This window comes from Vombatus ursinus, unplaced genomic scaffold (genome assembly GCF_900497805.2).
Source record: "Vombatus ursinus unplaced genomic scaffold, bare-nosed wombat genome assembly UNPS02009205.1, whole genome shotgun sequence".
In the NCBI taxonomy this organism is placed as follows: Eukaryota; Metazoa; Chordata; class Mammalia; order Diprotodontia; family Vombatidae; genus Vombatus; species Vombatus ursinus.
This window is the reverse complement of record NW_020948983.1, coordinates 60,060,917-60,082,895: the sequence shown is the minus strand read 5'-3', so window position 1 is coordinate 60,082,895 and position 21,979 is coordinate 60,060,917. Positions and strand designations below refer to the sequence as shown.

General features: G+C 40.5%; 1 protein-coding gene across 6 annotated transcripts in view; it reads right to left on the bottom strand.

The window, feature by feature from the left end:
* The window catches only part of KIF23 (kinesin family member 23), a 136,660-nt gene that overhangs the window by 87,708 nt on the left and 26,973 nt on the right, over positions 1-21,979 (bottom strand). Inside the window, exon 1 of one of the 6 annotated variants that reach the window (XM_027851749.1) lies at positions 12,198-12,216. The exons of the other annotated variants lie outside the window; for them this stretch is intronic. The gene's annotated coding sequence lies outside the window, so the exon portion shown is untranslated. Of the gene's footprint in view, positions 1-12,197; positions 12,217-21,979 lie in introns of those variants that run through there. 6 annotated transcript variants of the gene reach the window in all.

Below are 21,979 nucleotides of genomic sequence, written 5' to 3'. Positions count from 1 at the left end.
CTTCTGACTCAAAAGAAATCACTTTCTAGACATCTGAGAGATGGGAATATCCAAGGCCCTGGGAAGAAAACCCTTAGGGTGTTTTATTATCAACTGATTAATCAATGAAGTGTTTATTTTATATCAACCTACTCTTACCTCCTTGCTTTAAAATGGGCCCAGATTGCCACAGAGGAAGGGGGCTAGGGACAAAGAAGGAGGAAAAAGGAAGAGAGTGAGGGAGAAAAGCCAATTTTTAAAGTGTTGTTGACTATTTCCTTCTAACACAGATGAAGTCAGTATTTGCAATCACAGGCCCCAGGTGAACTTATCTGAAGAATGTGGGTATGTGGGTGCCCTGCTACCCAATGGGCTCTCAGGCTTCTGTTACCTTGGCAGGTAGGGAGAGAAAGGTGATGCGACCAAAGACCTCTCTGAGCCTTGGCTTCCCCCTCACTGCTAGGGCCTCCTCATTGAAAGTGACTTGTATTTATGTTGTGTGTATATGTCTATGTCTATATACACACATACACACACACTAAAACATATATGTATATAATGAAAAATATGTTTATATATGTGTATGTATACATATATAAAAGGGTGTATATGTATATATGTCTATATACCCACAAAATAAAACATATATACAAAAAATTTTAAATATATATTTATATGTGTATGTGTACATGTATAAAATGGGTATATATATGTACATACCCACAAAATAAAACATACATACAAAAAATTTTAAATATATGTTTATATGTATATATGTATACATATATAAAAGTATACACATACATGTGTATAAATACACATACTAAAACATATATACAAAATTTAAATGTTTATATATGTATGTATACATAAGATAAATATACATATAAATACATAAATATAATACAATAAATACATAAAAAATGTGTATACATATATGTGTATACACACAAAATAAAACATATACAAAATTTTAAAATATATGTTTATATATATTATAAGAGAGAGAGAAAATGTAAGCTCCTTGAGGGTAGGGCCATAAACCTTACTGTGAGGGTGAAGGGGTAAATATGTAGGACCATAGGATTTAGAGCTGAAAAAGACCAAACCCTCCTTATTTTATAGAAAAGCATAGTGACTTGCCCAGGTAGTAAACACAACAGAAGCAGGATTTGAAGCCAGCTCCTCAGGCTTGTAAAGTCAATGACTTTTCCACTGACCCACACCGACTTGGTTAGAGATATTAAAAGATGCTGGTTTCCTTTGGCCAGGGTCAGTGGGTATGGGGATCAGAGCAGGGCAGGATTGGGAACAAATCACTGCCTCACCTCCCCCCTCTGCCATCTGGATACAGGTAAGATCAGGCTAAAGTAAGCACGTAGAGCGGCCTGGAATAGTGGGAAAAGTCACAAAAAGAGCCACGTGAAGCCTGGGGGTGGAGCAGGGCAGGGTGAGGCAGGCAGCAAGTCAGCCGCAACACGCTAATCATCTGCAGCTGGGGCTTTTCTTCAGTACTAGCAGGTAGAGTCCCCTCCCTCCAGTCCCTCTAGTCTAGATGTTCTTCACATGGAGCCCAAGAACTTGTTTTCAAACACTTTTTGATAACTCTATTTCAATATAACCGATTTCCCTGGATCTCTTGTGTATTTTATTTTATTCATTTAAGAATATTACCCTGAGAAGGGGTCCATAGGTTTCCCTGGGCTGTCAACGGGATACAGATACAAAAAAGGTGAAGAAATCCTGTTAAGTCCAGCCCCCTCATTTTACATTTAGGAGACTGAGTATTTGGGATGGTGACTGCTGTAAAAAATATTGTTCTCCAGTTTTTATGAATTGATGTAATGTCTAGAAGATTATAAGCAATGGTTCAGTCTGTGATAATGGTCTGGTTCTAGGATAGTTTATTGGTTGAATTTTCTAGGGTATTTTGAGTCTGTATTTATAGTATGGGGATTTGCCATGGGACAGTCCATGAAAGACTATTAGCTTCTGTTGTGTAAGTTGTAGCCACCATGTGGTGTTAAATATCTATCTAGTAGGTGCTAAACTTTTCTAGCTAGAAGGTGGCTCATTTTTCTTTTTCTTTTGGTGAGGCAATTGGGGTTAAGTGACTTGCCCAGAGTCACACAGCTAGTAAGTGTTTATGTGCCTGAGGCCAGTTTTGAACTCAGGTCCTCCTGACTCCAGGGTCGGAGCTCTATCTGCTGCACCACCTAGCTGCCCCTCATCCTTCATTTTTCAAAGAGGACCAAGGACATTATGGGGTGATGTCTTGACTTGCACGTGAATTGGATTTAAATGAGGCGGAGCTGCACAAAGTCATCAGCCTCACTCATTCTTCCAGAATTATTGAAGTCCAATGACAAGACAAAAGTCAGGACAACTGGTGATGGCCCAGGATACAGTGGATGACAAAGGATGCCTGACCAAGCGCTAAGTGCTCCACAGCACCTGCTTCAGTTGCCTTTGTGGCCGTTGGAACCAATTGTTCTCATCCACCCATTCCACTGCGGAGTCTTCACATGTTTGGGGTAGACACCCCTCTAACTCATGGTTGAGTCTGAGGCCTGTTGGTTACCCTCAACCTGTCTAGCCTATCTGCCAAGAGGTTTTACCGGGGTGTGGCTGCTGTACATGTACACCTTCTTGGAGCCAAAGGTGAGAGTGGGGTGACGGATGAATACCAATCCATGTGGATGAGCAGGGCTCGGCACACCCTTACACCAGAGGTGCTAATCCTCCTGAACACCCCATACAGAGTGCATGAGAAAGAGTAATGTGAAACAAAGCTGGAAAGTTAGCTTGGAGCCAAATTGTGGAGAAGTTTTAATTCTGGGATGAGGAATTTGTATTTTATCCCAAAGGCAATAGGGAACCACTGAAAAATTTTGAGCAGGAAAATGACATGGTCGGAATTGTGCCTTAGAATGTTTCTTTGGGCAGTTGCACAAAGATAAGATTGGAGAGGGGAGGTATTGGAATCAGGGAGACCAGTTCAGAGGCAGACAGAAGTGGTCCAGACAGGTGACGAAGGTCTGAGCCAGTTTAATTACTGTCTGGTATCTGGCAATGTTCTTGACTCAGGCCTCACACAATATTCTTCTGCATCATTCTTTGAATGAGCTGCCATTTTGTCTTCTGGAGGCTGTGGTGGGAATTGCAGCCTTACAGTTTCTCTAGAAGGATACATCAGTGATTTCCTAGATAGGTGTAGGAACCCTCCAACTACCCAGATAATCATCTTTCTACAGTAGTAAGATAAGTCTGAGGAAGGCGCCTGAGGCTGTGAAATTATCTTGTCCATACTGATCCTACTATTATTCTGAAGATCTTCATCTGAATGAGTCTGACCTCTGGTTCCTGGATTTCTTCCCAGGAGTATATAACGCTACCCCATCTCACACCCCTTTCACCTATCCTTTTTCTTTTTAATCAAGAATACCCTTTTAGAGCTGTATTTTCTCTTCCTTTTCAGAGCCAAACTTCTAGAAAAGCTGTCCTTACTCATTGCTGTCATTTCTTTGTCTCATTCATTTCTCACGCCTTGGAATTTGGCTTTTGGCCCTAATGACTTCTCCCTTGACTGGAACCACTCTCTCCTAGTTTACCAATTATCTCCAAACAGCTAAACCTTGACAGTCCTCATCTCTCTTCAGCTCTTTGTAGCTTTTAACTCCATCCTCTCCCCATGGGTAATCTTTTTTCTTAGTTTCTGTGACATTCCTTTCTCCCAATTCTCCTCTTACCTATCTGACCACTCCTTCCTAGTCTTTTTTGTTGCGTTACCAGCAATCTATATCCTGCCCTCTAACATTAGGTGTCCTCTGAAGTTGTCTTCTAGAGCCTCTTCTGTTTTCTCTCAACCTCTCTCTTGGTTATCTCATTAGCTCAAAAGTGTTCAATGAACATCTCTACCCAATGAAACCCAAATCTATCTACCCAACTCTGATCTCTCCCCTGAAATCCAGTCCTATATATCCAATTGCCCAAGTATCTCACACTTGACATGTCTAAAATGAAACTCATTTTCTTTTTCTCTAAGCCCACCCCTCCTTCAAACTTCGCTATTATTATTATTAAGAAAAAGAATAGTTTTCCAATGGATAATCAAAAAGAAGAAATCCAAATTATCAATAGCTATGTCTAAAAATGTTCTGAATTCAAATAGAGAAATGAAAATCAAACCTACTTTGAGGTTTCACCTTTCAACCAGATTAACAAAATTACAAAAAGAGGAAACAACACATGTTGGAAGGGCTGTGGAAAAACAGGTACATTAATTCATGTTGGTGGAACTGTGAATTGATCCAACCATTCTGGAAAGTAATTGGGAACTATGCTTCAAAAGTTACTAAACTGTGTATATCCTTTGACCCATTTGTACAACTACTAGGCCTACACTCCAAAGAGATTTAAAAAAAGAAGAAAACATTCTTTATGTGCAAAAAATATTAATAGCAACTCTTTTAGTTTTAGCAAAGAATTGGAAACCAATGGGGAGGCCATTAATAAGGGAATGGCTTAACAAATTATGGTAAAAAAAAATGTAATAGAATACTATTGTGCTAAGAGTTTCAGAAAAAACTTGGGAAGGCATTTATGAAGTGATGAAGAGTTGAGCAAGCAGACCAGAAGAATTTATACTACAATGACATTGTAAAAATGAACAATTTTGAAAGGCTTAAGAACTATGATAGACACAATGATCGACTACAATTCCAGAAGACTTACTGGACATTCTTTTGAGTATAACTTTGGCAAAAATATCTCATTTGTCCCAACCTTTTTTATTCAATGAAAACAGTTTAGCTCAAAGTCAACAAAATGAGACTAACAAGGAAAATTCACTACATCTGGTAGTGGGTGGCAGAAGCACATCGCACTTGGGCTGTGGGTGACTAACTTGTGTGTGGGTAGGGCCAGAGCAGCAATTCTTCTTAGCTCCCCCATCCCATGAGTACCTGATTTCTTCTCACCTTCTCGGCAGAGGCCCCAGCCCCACAGGGAAAGGACTAGGATCTTCCAATAAAGAGTGGAATGGTTGCTTATGGCAGTAGTACAACACTATGCCAATCAGTCTGATGCCTACCCTGCAGCTGGGTGATGGGAACCAATGCTTCCACTTGGGAATATGAGGGCCTGGAAATGCTTCTGAGATGTCAGACACCAGGGTGCTGCCACTCCAGGAGCCCTTCTTATGCTGATTCTCTGTGCTTTGGTCCTGGACCTCCCTACGTCCCCCTTTCACAGAGTGAAGAAGGTTACTGGTATCTACTGCAAAGGCCTGCTCAAGCCCACCATTCTGGGGGACATTTCTGAGGTGGGGCTGAAACCCAATGTATTCCTCTCACTCCTGATCCTAGGTACATAGTATGTCCCAGCCCAGAGGGCTTAAGATTCCCCTTTGCCTTTGGGGAGCATTGTGCAAGTGGAAAACATGCTAGATGTCAAATCAAGGTTCAAATCCTAGTTCAGCCGCTTAGTATCTGTATGACTGGGCAAATCACTTAAACTCCCTAGCCTTCAGTTTCTTCAACTGTAAAACAAAGGGAGTTGCACTAGATGAGCAAAGACCTTCCATCTCTAAATCTATGCTCTTTTGGCCACCAAAGCTGCACAGCAATTGTTTATTTTACACAGTATTTTCATCATATGTTTAAAATTTGTGTGCTATAAAATGGTAACAAATTATTAATTTTATTTGAATATAAGAAAATTATTTGTGTGAGTTGCTTTATGAAAAGTGGGAGATGCACAATTTTTTTTCTTGTTAAAAAAAAGTGGGATGTCACTACATAAAGCTACTATACTAATTGGTTTCTCTACTTCCAGACTCCTCCCTCTCCAAGCATCCTTAATACAGCTGCCAAAATAATCTTCCTAAAAGTCCGGGTCTTATTACATCACTCCCCAGCTCAAAAATCTTCAATGACCCCCATGTTTGTTTCCAAGACAAATGCAAAGTCCTTACCTTGACCTTTAAAGTCTCCATAATCTGGCTCAAGTCTTACTTTCCAGATGAATTTCACACTGCTCCCCTCCCTATATACTGGATATTCTAGTCCCGTTGGCCTCTGACCCCAACACTTGATTGCGTGTGATTTCCCTAAGTTTACCAAGGCTCTCTAAATTGTTACATTTGTCACCCTTTTCTTGCTGTTCCCCAAACTCAAAAGTTCAATTTCCTGCATTGGTGCCTTTGCACAGGCTGTCCCCTACCCTGGAATGCCTTCTCTCCCTGCCAAAACCTCCATAGAATTTACAGGGTCATTCAAGGCTTCTCCCAGGGCAAAGCCTTTCCTTATCTCTCACCCTTCCCCCAGTAATTTGTGCCTGCTCTGTCCTCAAATTATCCTGCATTTATTTATGGGTACATGTCATTGATTCCAATAGAATTCAAGCTCCTTGGAGGCAGAATCTGTTTTTTATTTTTGTCTTGGCATGAACAGTATCTAACACAGTGTCTTATACATAATACTCATTTCAATCAATCAAACGAGAAGTATTTTTTAAGTGTCTACTACATGCTGCTCATTATTTGTATCTCCGGTTCCAAATAGAAAAATGAAGCGATCCCTGCCCTCAAGAAGCTTACATTCTATCAGGGAAGTCAATCCATAGACATGTAAATATTAATAAACATAAGGTAACTTCTTTGGGAGGGAGGTGCTTGTGGCTGGGGAGACTAGAAAAAGCCTCATGTGTGGGAGAAGGCAGTTGAGCTGAGCCTTGAAGGAGACTAGAGATGAGGAGGGAGTGCATTTCAGGCATGGTAGGCAGCCTGGATAAATGCATACAGATGGGGGATGGAATTTCATGAGTGAGGAATAGCAAGTTTGGCCATGCTGAAAAAGTGTATTAAGGGGAGTGATGTGTAATAAGCCTAGGAAAGCAGATTGGATGGAGCCAGGTTGTGAAGGACTTTCAGTTCCTAACAGGTGGGTTTGTATTTGCTCCTAAAGGTCATAAGGAGTCAGCAGAATTTATTGAGCCAGAAAATGATGTGGACAGACCTAGTATTTACAAATACCACTTTGGCAGTGGTGTGGAAGATGGCTTGGAGACTTGAGTCGGTCAATAAACATTTATTAAGCACCTACTATGTGTCAGGTACTGTGCTAAGTGTTGGGGACACAAAAGGAAGCAAAAGACAGTCCCTGTCCTCAAGGATTTCACAGTCTAATGCGGAGAGACAACATGCAAACACATATTGACAAACAAGATATATTCTGTATAAATGGAAAATCACTAAGAGGCATGAGAATTAAGAGGGATTGGGAAAGGATTTCTGTAGAAAATGGATTTCACTTGGAACTTGAAGGAAGCCCGGTAAGATAGTAGGTAGAGATGAGGAGGGAGAACATTCCAGGTATGGAGAATGATCAGAGAAAATGCTTGGAGCCAACAGATGGAGAGTCTCATTTGTGGATAGCTAGGAGGCCAGTGTCACTAGGTTAAAGAGTACATACAAGTACCTATAAGAAGACTGGAAAGCTAGGAGAGGGCTGGGTTATGAAGGGCTTTGAACAAGAGGATTTTGTATTTAATCCTGGAGGCAATTGGGAGGCTCTGGAGTTTACTGAGTAGGCGGAGATGATGTGGTTGCACCTGTGTTTTAGAAAAATCACTTTGAGGGCAGCTAGGTGGTGCAGTTGATAGAGAACCGGCCCTGCAGTCAGGAGGACTTGAGTTCAAATCCGGCCTCAGACATATAACACTTACTAGCTGTGTGACCATGGGCAAGTCACTTAACCCCATTGCCTAGCCAAAACAAAAACAAAAACAAACAAAAAAAAACCACTTTGGCGGCTGAATGGAGAATTGAGTAGAGCGGGGAAAGGCTAGAGGCTGATAGAACTAATAGAGGGCTATTTATTACAATGGTCTAGATATGAGGCAATAAGAGTCTGAATGGCAGCAGCTTCAGAGAAGTGTATTTGGGAGACATTGCAAAGATGAAATCGACAAGACTTGACAACAGATTGGATAAAGAGTGAGGAGTTGAGGGTGACATCTAGGTTGTAAGCCTGAGGGACTGGGAAAATGGTGTTGCCTTCTACAGAAATAGGGAAGGTAGGAGAAGGGGAAGGCATAGGAGGAAAGATAATGAGTTCTGTTTTGGACATGTTTCCTTTAAGAGATCTACTAGATATCAATTTGAGGTGTCTGAAAGGAAAATGGAGACATGAGAATGGAGTTCAGCAGAAAGTTTGGTCCAGGATAGATAGACACAGACATGCACAGAGGTAGCGAGATGGATCAAAAGCCTATTACAGCAGCCCAAGGCAAGAGGTGACAAAGCATGAAGGAGGCCAGTGTCCACAGTAGTGAAGAGAAACATTCGGAGGCAAGGATGATTCTGAGGTTTCTGACCTGATGAATGGAAAGATGACTGTGCACTTGACAGAAATAGGGAAATTCAGAAGACAGATGGCTTTGGGGGAAAAGTTTTCTTTTGACCATGTTGAGTTTGAGATGCCCATGGAACAATCAGTTTTAAATGTTTAATAGGTGGTTGGTAATGTGGGACTGAGCTCAGGAGAGAGACTAGGGTTGGATAGACAGGCAGCTAGGTGATTCAATGGATTGAGCACTGGATCTAGAATTAGGAAAACCTAAGTTTGAATCTTGCCTCTGTTTACCTCCATTTTTTCTAAAAATGGGGATAATAATAGTATCTACCTCATAGGGTTGTTGTGAGGATCAAATGATATGATATTTGTAAAGTACTTAGTACAGTGGCTGGCACACAGTAGGCATTATATAAATATTTATTCTCTTCCCCTTCCTTTCCCACCTATATAGGTCTGGAAGTCATCTGCTTAGAGATTATACTTGAACCACTGGAGTTAATAAGGTCACTGAGAAAGAGATTTAGAGCAGAGGTTCTCAACTTTTCTTATGTCATAGATCCCTTTGGCAAGCTAGTAAAGCCTACGGACCCTTTCTCAGAACAATGTTTTTATTTTTTTATTTATTTACAATTATTTATTTATTTATTTTTAGTTTGCCACATTCACTTTTATAAGATTTTGAGTTCCAAACTTTCCCCTCTGTCTCCCCTCCCTCTTCCCCAAGACAGCCTGTAATCTGATATAGGCTATACACATACAATCATATTAAACATATTTTCACCTTAGTCATATTGTGAAAGAAGAATAGAATAAAGGGGAAAAAAATAGTTATGCTTCAATCTGGATTCTGACTCCATGGTTCTTTTTCTGAATATGGATAGCATTTTCCATCACAAGTCTTTTGGAATTGTCTTAGATCATTATGCATTGCTGAAAAGAGCTAAGTCTATCAAAGTTGGTCATCGTACAATGTTGCTGTTACTGTGCACAGTGTTCTGGTTCTGCTCACTTCACTCAGCATCAGTCCATACTAGTCTTTCTACGTTTTTCTGAAATCTGCCTGCTCATCATTTCTTACAGCACAATAATATTCCATTTCATTTATATACCACAACTTGTTCGGCCATACCCCAATTGATGTGCATCCCCTCAATTTCCAATTTTTTGTCACCACATAAAGAGCTGCTATAAATATTTTTGTACATGTCGGCCCTTTTCCTTTTTTTGTGATTTCTTTGGGGTATAGACTTAGCAGTGGTATTGCTAGATTGAAGGGTATGCACAATTTTATAGCCCTCTGGGCATAGTTCCAAATTGCTTTCCAGAATGATTGGATCAATTCACAACTCCACCAACAATGAGTGCAGAACAATGTTTTTAAAGGCATAAAATACAAAATAGAGTATTACAAAGTAAACCGATTCTATTAAAATTTAAAAATGTAATTTTTTCCCCATCCAATTTCATGGACCCCTTGAAATCTATCCATGGACCTTTGTATGTCTATGGATCCCAGGCTAAGATCATTTGCCTTAGAGAGTTGACTGGGATACTGAGAGGTCAAGCCACTTATCCATGATCACACAACTAGTATGTATTGGATTTAGGACTTGCACCAACGTCTTCCTAATTCCAAGGTTGGTACTCTAGACACTATGCCCTGCTGCATATGAATTTACACATAGTAAGTACTTAATAAGTGCTGATTGAATCCGAATTTTTCTAAAGGAAGTAGTCTTTCAATTCAACTTAATATTTATTTGCCAAATGCCAACTATGTGCTTCTCTCCATGCTTGATGCTCTTAAAAGATATAGAACAGAAATTCCCAAACTTATTCGGCCTACCATCACCTTTTCAAAAAAAAAAAAATTACTCAGCACCCCCCTGGAAATCTACTTTAACCCTTTGATGGTTTTTTTTCAAAAATGCCACCATTACAAAAAATATTTTTTGCAATGACGCATCTTAAATTTAATAATTTATTGTAAATTTGTGGGGTTTTTTTCTGCCTTGAAATTTTGATGATGTAATATTATGTCATGTAGCTATATGATATTGTATTGTAAACAAGTCACGATAAGCTTGCCCACCAACACTTGCTTGTTAAAACCCATCAGTGGACTCTACCACTGATCCATTATAACTTGTATTTTGTGTGTTTATTTGGAAAATAATGTAATCACTATAACTTTAACTCTGTTACACAACAGATGAAACATATACGAACAGTTTTTCAAAATTTTCTTCTCTTCTTTCCTTATGGCTCCACTGCCCCCCTATTTTTATTCAACACCCCCCAGTTGCATCCAAGGCTACTTCTGCCACCCTGAATCATTCCAGTAGCCCTCAGGGGGCAGTATCATCCACTTTGGGAACCTATGAATTATAAAAGAATATTTGATTTTATTTCTTTTCTCAAGAAGTTCATGGTTTCACTGGAGAGACAAAATATATGCATGAAAATTTGTTTCTTTCTTTTGAGAAAAATATGAGACATTATGTGCCCATGATAAGAAATAAAAGGGCTCAGAGAATGGGGACATCAGTGAAGTCATGAGTGTCAAGCAAAGACTTGAAGGAGGCAAACAAGTTGTGGCCTTGAAAGATTCAATTAAACCATTTATTTTATTTATTTATTTTTTAAGACAATTGGGGTTAAGTGACCTGCCCAGGGTCACACAGCTAGTAAGTGTCAAGTGTTTCATCTGAGGCTGGATTTGAACTCAGGTCCTCCTGATTTCAGGGCCAGTGCTCTATCCACGGTACCACCTAGCTGCCCCTGATTCAAGCATTTATTAAGTGCCTACTATGTGCAAGGCTCTGTGGATATACAAAGATAGATGTAGCTCCTTATTGCTAAGAAAGCTGATGGGAAATTTAGTTGTGTTTTTTTTTCTACACTTAAAGGAAGAATTGAAGGCTTATTGGAAGCGGAAGCCTCTAGGGATAGGGGAAGCCTGGGAACTTTGGAGCCCTGGGGATTGTAGGATGGGCAGAGGCTCACTAGGTCAATGGTCAGTCCATTGGAAAGAAAGGACACTGCCACCCCAAACAATATAATCATGTGCAGTTGACACCTGTCTGAATCTGACCTGTTTAAGAGTAGTCTCCTGGAACAGAATGTGCTGCTGCATTGACACCTGGTGAATTTATCCTCTCTCCTCCTCCTTCCCTCATCTGCTTTATGTCTGTGTCTCTCTGAAAACCAAAATAGGGCCTTCCTAAGTAAAACATAGTTCCTCTTCTCAAGGGATTTACAATGTAATTATGGGATAGAACACAAACAAGTAACTATAATACATGATGGATATGATTTTAATAGATGGGATGGAGGAGGAGGACATGAAGAAGACTGAGTAACCAAAGGGAGGCTTGGTGCGGGGGTGAGAGGAGCCGGGAAATAAAGGAGAGAAGAGGAGGACGTCGATCCACTTGTCCTTACTTTGAAAGAGGAATGTGATGCAAATTATTAGGTGAAGATGGTTGGTAATGGGAGTGTCAGAGGACTGAGAAGGCTATTCTTTGGAATCCTGTAAGGTTCTATTCTAGTAGTCAGAAAGGGCAAAGGCAGCTAGGTGGCACAACGGAGGGAGCATGAGACTTGGAGTCACGCAGACCTTAGACACTTACCAGCTGAATGACTCTGAGTAAGGCACTTAAACACTGTTTGCCTCAGTTTCCTCAACTGTAAAATAGGGGTAATAACAGCACCTACACTTAAGGGTTGTTGTGAGGATCAAATAAGACATTTGTAAAGCACTTACCACAGTACCTGGCACATAGTAGGACCTATTTAAATAGTTACTTTCTTTCCGCTCCCCACCCCCCAAAACCCCTTCAAATACACATTTCTACTTACAGCAGACTGGCCCACAGGGAGGTCACCTATGTCTGGATCTGCCTGACAATGAAAGGTTAGCTGTAGTGAACCCACTTAAATTCATGAGACCAACCCCTGTTAATCATTCATTCCCCAGACTTAATGTGAATGACAAAGAGAAGAAGTGTTAAAGTACAACGTGGATGGGTAAGCCATTCCACATAATTATTACCAAAACCAGCCTGAAGCACTTGGAAGTGGAGGAAAATGTCCTGCAGAAGAGGCTCCAAGGATCTACATGTATCAGTGAGATCAGCCAGGGAGGAAGGGTCAGGATCACCAGGATGTGCTGGGAGAAGGAAGCAGTAGCAGAACCTGAAAGCCCAGGTGAGTCCAAATGCTTCGTTATTCATGGGAAGTAAAAGAAAGAGTGACTTACCAAGATCAGTGACACGTGACAAACAAGGCCAAGTGACAGCCCTGTAACCACTGTTCAGTGGAGACTACTTGTGCCGGAGCACCCCTTGTGGCATGCCCGAGACTACTTGTAGTAGTAGATTTATTCTCATTCTCCTCTGTAAGACAATAGTTCCCCTGCTATCTGAATAGGCATAAGGAACACATTTCAAAATATTTCAACACAGCAGCAGATTAAGAGCCCTATCGCTGAAGCGCGACACGGAAGTCATTATTCTAGCATTATTAATAAGTGGTTAAAAAAAAACCGAGTGGAGGCCAAATGCATTATTCAAAAATCTATGAAAAAATGGAGCTGATGGTCACTGTAAATCAGCTCTGCTGAATATACAGCTAGATCCTGAGTCTCAATCACAGCTGGGAAGTAGGTAAACAAAAGGTTTTTTTACACCTTTATAGTCAGATCATAAAATGTTAGGACTGAAATGGACCTTTTAGCTCATCTGACCCAACCCCCTCATTTTAAAAATGAGGAATCTGAGGCCTAAAGACAGGACATGACTCGTCCCAAGGTGACACAATTAGTAAGTGGCAGAGGTGGGACTTAAACCTATATCCACCAGATCCAGACCTAAGGCTCTTTCCACTGTCCATAAACACCTATGGAATTTGTGGACACTACTCCCCATTTTGGGAAGTTCAGGCTCCAGCTGAAAGTTCCTCTCACTGGTAATTTACATTTTTATGCATCCTATAACCCATTCATACAAAATTCCCACACCAGGAACATCTGTTTCATATGCTGCCCCTGCCTACAAGTGATACCATGAATGCCCAGTAACCAAAGCATTCATTCACCCAATGGGATCCTGGTAAATGTTTAACAACCAGCCCTCCTCCACTAAAAAGCAAAACAAAACTATATTATGACACATTTTTATGTTTAATCTGTAGTATTAATATTTTCTCCATCATTTCCTGTTGTCTAGATATTCAACAATACAATCAAACCATGTTTTATCGCCCTGACTGATTTCTTTTCTTTCTTTCTTTTTTTTTTTAAGTCAATTGGGGTTAAGTGACTTGCCCAGGGTCACACAGCTAGTAAGTGTCAAGTGTTTGGTCTGAGGCCGGATTTGAACTCAGGTCCTCCTGACTTCAGGGCCGGTGCTCTATCCACTGTGTCACCTAGCTGCCCCTGCCCTGACTAATTTTTGAGGTATAAATGCTCATACTGAAATTTTAACAATCAGCTGCCACAAGCTGGTATGGGCTGACTGCAGCACTCTTCTACATTCTCCCAAAAAGGTTGGTATTGATGGTAAAGTTGATTGACAGTACAGAAAGTAGAGTTCTCTCTGGGTACTAGGGAGACAGAGTAGTGTACTAGAGAGGGCACTGGGTTAGTAGCTGAAATCCCAGCTCTGCGTCTTACTGGTTCTGTGGCCTCATTTTCCTCCTCTGTAAAATAACGGAGTTGGACTAGATCAGGACTTCTAAACCTTTTTTTTTGTGTCCTGGACCACTTTGACAATCTAGTGAAGCCTACAGACCCCCTTCTCAGAATGATGTTTTTAAATGCATAATAAAAATAGCATAAAATTACAAAGGAAACCAATAACACTAAAATACAGTTATCAAAATGTTGAGAAAAAAAAAGCAAGTACACAGACGCCAGGTTAAGAACCCCTGACCTAGATGATCTCTGGAGTTCTGCCCAGGTCTATGTCCAATCTCCTGAGCCTCATCTTCCTCAAGCTTTAGGGGAAAGTCAATGACAAATGAACTCCCAAATCACCTTTACCTTTGCTGATTCCAAAGCAATTCTGGCATGGGTTAATCTACTTTGCCCCAGGAGGGAGTAAGATAAAGAGAAGAGAGGGCTTTGTGCTTTGTGTGAAAAATGAAAAAGAAAAAAAAAAGCATTTCCAGTGATAAGAAATCTTTTCCCAAACGCTGCTCCCAAAACCTTGTGTGCATAAGGTGTAGTTGGAGATTATAGCCAACAGAACAATCTCTGGCCCTTGGATTGTTTAAGACACAGTCTCATCTCTCATTTTCTCAACACTCAGAGATTTCAAGCAGGGCCTGGTGTGATTTGAGAGGGTAATATATGCCTAATATCCCTCCTACTCTGCAAATTAATACACCATCATTAGATATTCATTCATTCGTCAGGTCTTGAAGACTCTTCGATCTTCATAAGTGCTCCATTAAAATGCAATTATCCTTGGGAGTGGAAGAACACCTAGTAGGGAGAGCTAGCTGAATAGCAAAATGAAGGAGAGATAACTAAGAAAAAGGAAAGAGATGCTGAAAGGAAGTCTGAGAACCCAAAGACAATCTTTCTTGATTTCAGACTTTTCAGTGGGAATCATAGGATCATAGATTTAGAATCAGAAGGGACATCAGAGGTCAACTGGTTGAGCTCCTTCATTTCATGGACACTAAACTGACCCTCATCAGAGAAGCAAACTGACCTGGTCAGGGTCATCCAGGTAGTAACTATCACTAACAGGATTTGCACCATGACTTGGAATCACTTTTCACTCTCACAGTCCGTAGACTACATTTTATGGACTTCAGTGAGACTGATTGCAGGTGAAGTCTTCCTCTTTTAACTCTTGAGATGACAAGTTTTAGGAGGGATAAAAACAGAAGTTATTAAGCTTTTAAGGATTATGAAGTAATCTGTCAGGTTCTCAGACTCAGACACTCTACTATTTATGGATAACATCTTCTGCCCTCACCCAGAAACAGGAGACATCCCACCACCAGGAGAATAGGTTCTGTCTCAAGTAGACTTTGAACAAGAAAATATACACTGACTACTATAGTTTAAAATAATAATAATAATAGCAGCAAAGTTCTCCCAAAGTATACAGAAAAGAAACCAGAAGAGTCTATTATTATTATTATCATTCTGTTAATGTATGTTTATAAACAAGGTATTAATAACTTGGCACATGTGGTTTCATATATGCTCATTTTCAAATCAATTCAATATTTATCGAGCACTTACCATATGCAAGGTACTGTGTTGGCACTTTGAATACAAAGATTAAGGAAAACATTCCATGCCTTCAAGAAACTTGCACTGAAATCAGGCTGGGGGGAATATACTATATGTACAAAGAAAAATATGATACAAGGTAAAGAGTGATAATGCAAAAGAAGACATCCATATAAAGAACTCTAGGAATATTTGAAGATGGACTCTTATATCTGGGAGGAAGTGGGGGGAAAATGAAGGGAGGCAACGTGGAGGAGTGATGATATGAGCTGAGCCTTGAGGAAAAAAAAAAGAATACTGAAAGGCCAAGATGATTAAGGAATCCATGTTAGGCATGGTATATGGCAGTGTGAATGTAGAGAATCAGGAAATGCCATGTGTTGAGTTCATGAATTAGTTAGCGGTCCAGTTGGGCTAGAATATAGTGTGCATGAAGGGGAATAAGAAAGTAAAATAGGGGCAACTAGATGGCCCAGTAGATAAGAGTACCAGCCCTGGAGTCAGGAGGACCTGAGTTCAAATCTGCCTTCAGACACTTGACATGACCCTAGGCAAGTCACTTAACCCCATTGCCTAGCCAAAAAAAAAAAAAAAAAAGGAAGAAAGAAAGAAAAAGTAAAATAACTGTGAAAAAGAGGCTTGGTATGAGATTATGGAAGGCTTTAAATGACAACTTAAAGAGTATGTAGTCTATCCTAGAGGTGATAGGGAGCCATTGAAGGTTTTGGGGAGAGAGAAGGCAATGGTCAGACCTCTCTCTTAAGAAAATTACTGAAGGGGTGGAGCCAAGATGGCAGAGTAAAAGCAGTGACTTGCTTAAGTTCTACCCCAAACCCCACCAAATACCTATAAAAAATGGCTCTAAACAAATTCTAAAGCAGCAGAACCCACAAAAAGACAGAGTGAAACAAATTTCCAGTCCAAGACAGCCTGAATGGTTGATTGGAAAGGTATATTGTGCCAGGCTGGGAGAGGAGCGCAGTTCAACTTGGGTGTGCAGGCCGCAGCAACCCTGGAGCAGGCCTCAGAGGACTGAATCACAGGGGCTGTGGCGGTTTCCAGACTTCTCAACCCAGGAACGCCAAAGACAACTTAGAAGGTCAGTGGGAAAAGTCTGTGACTGTGGTGAGAGAAGGAGCTAGTCTCAGCCGCAAGTCCTGAGTGTGCCCTCAGGGCAGCGGCCCTCCTGAGCTCCTGGCCCACAGACAGAGGGGGGATTGCAGGAAACTCTCTGCTAGTGCAGGATTCTCTTGCTTTGCCCGTGCTTGGATCTGGGTCACAGTTCTGGGTGGTGGACCTAGGGCAAGGAGGAGTGCTAGTGTGGTGGAGCTTGTAGTGGCTGTGGAGAGGAAACCCTCCTCACAGTTCCAAGACAGAAAAGAGTGCTCATAGACCAGAACACAGGCCAGGAAAGGAGTAAACATCTCGCCCTTGATCATACCACCTTGGGAGAACTGAAAATTTATAGGTCCCTAGAAGTATTTCTGAACACAGCTGCACAAAACCCCTGAAGTTTGGGACAGTATGTTCTCCACATTGGAAACAGATTCCTACCTTAACAAAGAGTTTATAACTCAAGTAATTGGCCAGGATCATGAGCAAGCAGTGCAAAAAGAGTCAGACTATATTATCTTACTTTGATGACAAAGAAGATCAAAACATACAACCAGAAGAAGACAACGAAGCCAAAGCTTCTACATCCAAAGCCTCCAAGAAAAATACGAATGGGTCCCAGGCCATAGAAGAGCTCAAAAAGGATTTTGAGAAGCAAGTAAGAGAAGTAGAGGAAAAACTGAGAGTGATGCTAAAGGAGGCCCAAAAAAATACCGAAGAAAATAACACCTTAAAAAATAGCCTAACCCAAATGGCAAAAGAGGTCCAAAAAGCCAATGAGGAGAAGAATGCCCTTAAAAGCAAACTTAGCCAGCTGGAAAAGGAAGTCTAAAAGCTTACTGAAGAAAATACTTCCTTAAAAATTAGAATGGAGAAATTGGAAGAGAGGGACAATTCGAGAAATCAAGTCACTGTAACACTAATCAAAAGGAATGAAAAAATAGAAGAGAATGTGAAATATCTCATTGGAAAAACAACTGACCTGGAAAATAGATCCAGGAGAGAGAACTTAAAAATTATTGGACTATCTGAAAGCCATGATCAAAAAAAGAGCCTAGACATCATCTTTCAAGAAATTATCAAGGAAAACTGCCCTGATATTTTAGAACCAGAGGGCAAAATAGAAATTGAAAGAATCCACTGATCACCTCCTGAAAGAGATCCCCAAAGGAAAACTCCTAGGAATGTTGTAGCCAAATTCCAGAATTCCCAGGTCAAGGAGAAGATATTGCAAGCAGCCAGAAGGAAACAATTCAAGTATTGTGGAAACACAATCAGGACAACAGAAGATTTAGCAGCTTCTACATTAGGGGTCCGGAGGGCATGGAGTGTGATATTCCAGAGTGCAAGGGAATTAGGACTACAACCTAGAATCACCTACCCAGCAAAACTGAGTATAATCCTTCAGGGTTAAAAATGGTCATTCAATGAAATAGAGGACTTTCAAGCATTCCTGTGGAAAAGACCAGAGCTGAATAGAAAATCTGACCTTCAAATACAAGACTCAAGTGAAACATGGAAGAGGTAAACAGGAAAGAGAAATCATAAGAGACTTATTGGGGTTGAGCTGTTTACATTCCTGCAGGGAAGGATGATATTTGTAACTCATGAGTCCTTTGTCAGTATTGGGGTAGTGGGAGGGAAAAAATTATATGTTTGTATAGATAGATAGATAGATAGAGGTCACAGGGTGAGATGAGGATGAAAGGATATCTGGAAAATAGAGTTAAGGAGTGGGAAAGGATTATACTGGGAGAAGGAGAAAGGGAGAAGTGGAATGAGGTAAAATATAATCACATGAAATAGACAAGAAGGGACTTTTACATTGGAGGGGAGATGGGGGAAGGTGAGAGGGAATGAGTGAATCTTATTCTCATGGAATTTGGCTTACGGAGGGAATAACATACACAATGGGATATGGAAATCTATCATACTCTGCAGGAAGGTGGGGGCGGGGAGGGGACAAGAGAGCAGAGGGTTGATAGAGGGGAAGGCAGATTGAGGGAGGGGATAATCAGAAGCAAACACTTCTGAGGAGGGACAGGGTCAAAACAGAGAATAGAATAAATGGGGGATAGGATGGGATGAAGGGAAATATACTTTGTTTTTCACAACAGGACTGCTATGGAAGTGTTTTGCATGACTACACATCTATAACCTGTATTGAGATGCTTGCCTTTTCAGTGAGGGTGGGTGGGGAGGGAGTGAGGGAGAAAATTTGTAACCTATAGTTTTAAAAATACTTGTTAAAAATAAAAAAAATTAAAAAAAAAGAAAAGAAAATTACTTCGATAGTTGCACAGAAAATAGATGGGAAAGAGAAGAAAAAAACAGGAAGCAAGGAGACCATTTAGGAGGCAATTACAATAGTCTAGGTAAGAGATAATAATAATAATAATACCCTGGACTGAGTTGTTACTCACATGAGTAAAGAGAAGGGAACAGATGTGACATATAATCATGAAGGGAGAATCAGCAGGACATGAATACCGATGGAAAAAGGGAGTAAGAGAGGCAAGAGTCAAAGATGACTCTGAGGTCACGCACTTGGGTGACTGGGACAATGATGGTATCCTTAAAAGAAATCAGAATTTTAAAGGAGGGAAAGGGTTAGGAGGCAAGTTAATGGGTTCTATTTTGGATGCACTGACTTTGAGGTTCTTCTAGGAAAGGCCCAGCAGGCAGCTGTTGATTCAGGTGTTTAGAAAAGATATTAGGGTGAGATGTATAGATTTTGAAGTCAGTTGCTTAGGCATGAAGTGGAGAAGATCAGCAAGGGAGAGACTATAGGGAAATAGAAGATGGTTCAGAAGATAGCTTTGAAGGACATCCAGGGTTGGAGGAGGGAGAAGGATGATGACTCAATAGAATCTATGCTCTTTGAAAGCAGAAGGTATCTCACTTTTATTTTTGCATATGCTCAGTGCCTAGTACAGAGCAGGTATTTAAGAAATGCTTGTTGGTTGGTAGACTGATGGATTAATCCAGCAAATTAGCCTCATATGCAGTAGTCATGGGAATCATAATAAGATCTACCTCCCAATAATGTTGTGAGGATTAAATGAGATAAAATTTGTAAAGTGTCAATATGTGTAAAGTGTGAAGTGCTTAGGGCACTATGTGCCTGGCACACAGTAGGTGTTTAATAAATGCTTGGTCAGTTTAGAAGAGAGAAATGTCATGGAAACCAATAGAAGAGAGACCATCCAGAAAGAGGATGTGGTTGACAGTGTCAAGAACTCCAGAAAAGACAAAGAATGACGAAGCCTGAGAAAGGGTCATTGGATTGAACAATGGAGGGAGAAAAAATTTTCAGTAGAAAGGTGGAGTTTGCAGACAGATTGACTGTAAGAAGCAGAGGAATAAGTTGGTGATAAGGAAATAAAAACAAGGATTGTAGGCTATTTTGTCTAGGGGTTTCAGAAAGCAACAGTAGCTTGATCTAAGAGAAGGGCTGGTTTTTGTTTTTGTGGGTTTTTTTTGGAGATAGCCTGTGACTTGAGCATGGCTGTAGACAGTGTAGAAGGAACCAGTGGGTAGGAATAGATTGCAGAGCAAAGAGGCAGCTTGACTTGGTGGAGAATGTTGCAGTTGTGATCATAAGACCCCAGTTTGAATTTGTCATTTACTAGCTTCGTGATCCTAGTCAAGTCAATCAGTCAGTCAACAAAGATTTAAATATTTCCCATGTCCCAAGCACCGTGCTATTAGTTGGGGGTACAAAAATGGGCAAAAACTTCGTTTTTGGACCCAATATTCTAGCAGAGTAGACAACATGCAAACAACTATGTACACAGTACGTACCTATGTAGTATATGGGTGCATGTATATATGTACGTACTATTTTCTCAGTACAATATGCAAATCATTTCCTTACCTGTAAGCTGGTAACACTTTTAATATCCGCATCTCAGGATGGTTGTGAAGAAACTTGGACTATTATATAAACATGAAGTATTATAGTTATTACTACTATGAAAGAGATGAGGCACCTCCCAAAAGAGAAAGGGAAGTCTAGGTTAGCCTTGGCAAGAAATACTGCCTGGTCCTTTGAGAGAGAAGGAAAAGAGGAGAAAATGGGTGAACTTATAAGCATGGAGCAGGGACAACAAAGGAGTTCAGAACTTATGGCCTCATTTTTTTTTTTTTTAGAAAAGGAGGAGACAAGGTCATGAGCTGATAAGGAAGGATGGAAGAAAAGGAAGGAAACAAGAATTTATTAAACATCTACAATGTACCAGGTACTGTGTACTTTACAAAACTCTTTACAAATATTATCTCATTAGATCCTCACAACATTCCTGGGTGGTAGGTCTTATTATTTCCCTCATTTTATTGTTGAGAAAACTGAGGCAGACAGAGTGACTTGCCCAGGGTCACACAGCTAGTATCTGAAGTTAGATTTGAACTTGGGTGTTCCTGACTGCAGCCTAAAAGCTCTAGCTGCCCCTACAGTTGTAGGGAATAGTAGAGGTAAAAGGATAGCTAATATATTGGCTTCTAGGAAAGGGCTGCTCAGTTTCACAAGCAATAGTAGATGTCCTTGCGGTTTAAGAGTGCTTAGTCTAATTTATTCATTTGAAGGCCCAGAATGGTGATTTGACTTGTCTCCCTTGACTATTAAATTGTTACTGAGGGACTGGGGCTTAGATACAGGACACCTGAATCCTCATCCTAGATCTTAATGGTCCTGAACTAATGTCCTCATGAAGCAGCTAGCATGGACTGCCTTATCCTTCAATTTTTTTTTGTCTGTCATCTTCCCTACCAAACTTTAAGCCGAGAAAGGACATGAATAGAAGCTTGATGAATATTTGTTTAATGAATTAAAATGGATGAATGATCAAATATTGTACAGGCAGATGGTTATTTCTTACCATGTTTATAAAGAGTGAAATGAGGACTCTCATTTCACTATTACCAGGGGAGAGATGGAAGTTGACAATCAACAAACATTTCCTAAGAAGTTACTGTGTTCCAGATACCATCCTAAGTTCTGGGGATACAAAGAGATATAAAAACAATATCTGATCTCAAGAACCTCACATTCTAATAGGGGAGACAACATGTAAAAGCTGGATATTTACAAGATACTATACATACAGAGTAGATGGAAAGTAATCTCCAAGGGGAAGTCCTGGGCAGCTAGGAGAAGAGGGAAAGGCCTCCTAGAGAATGTGAGTTTTGAGCGGAGTCTTGAAGGAATCCAGGAAAACTAAGAAGAAGCAGTGAAGAGGGAGGGCATTCCAGGCAAGGGAGACAGCCAGTGAAAAGGCAC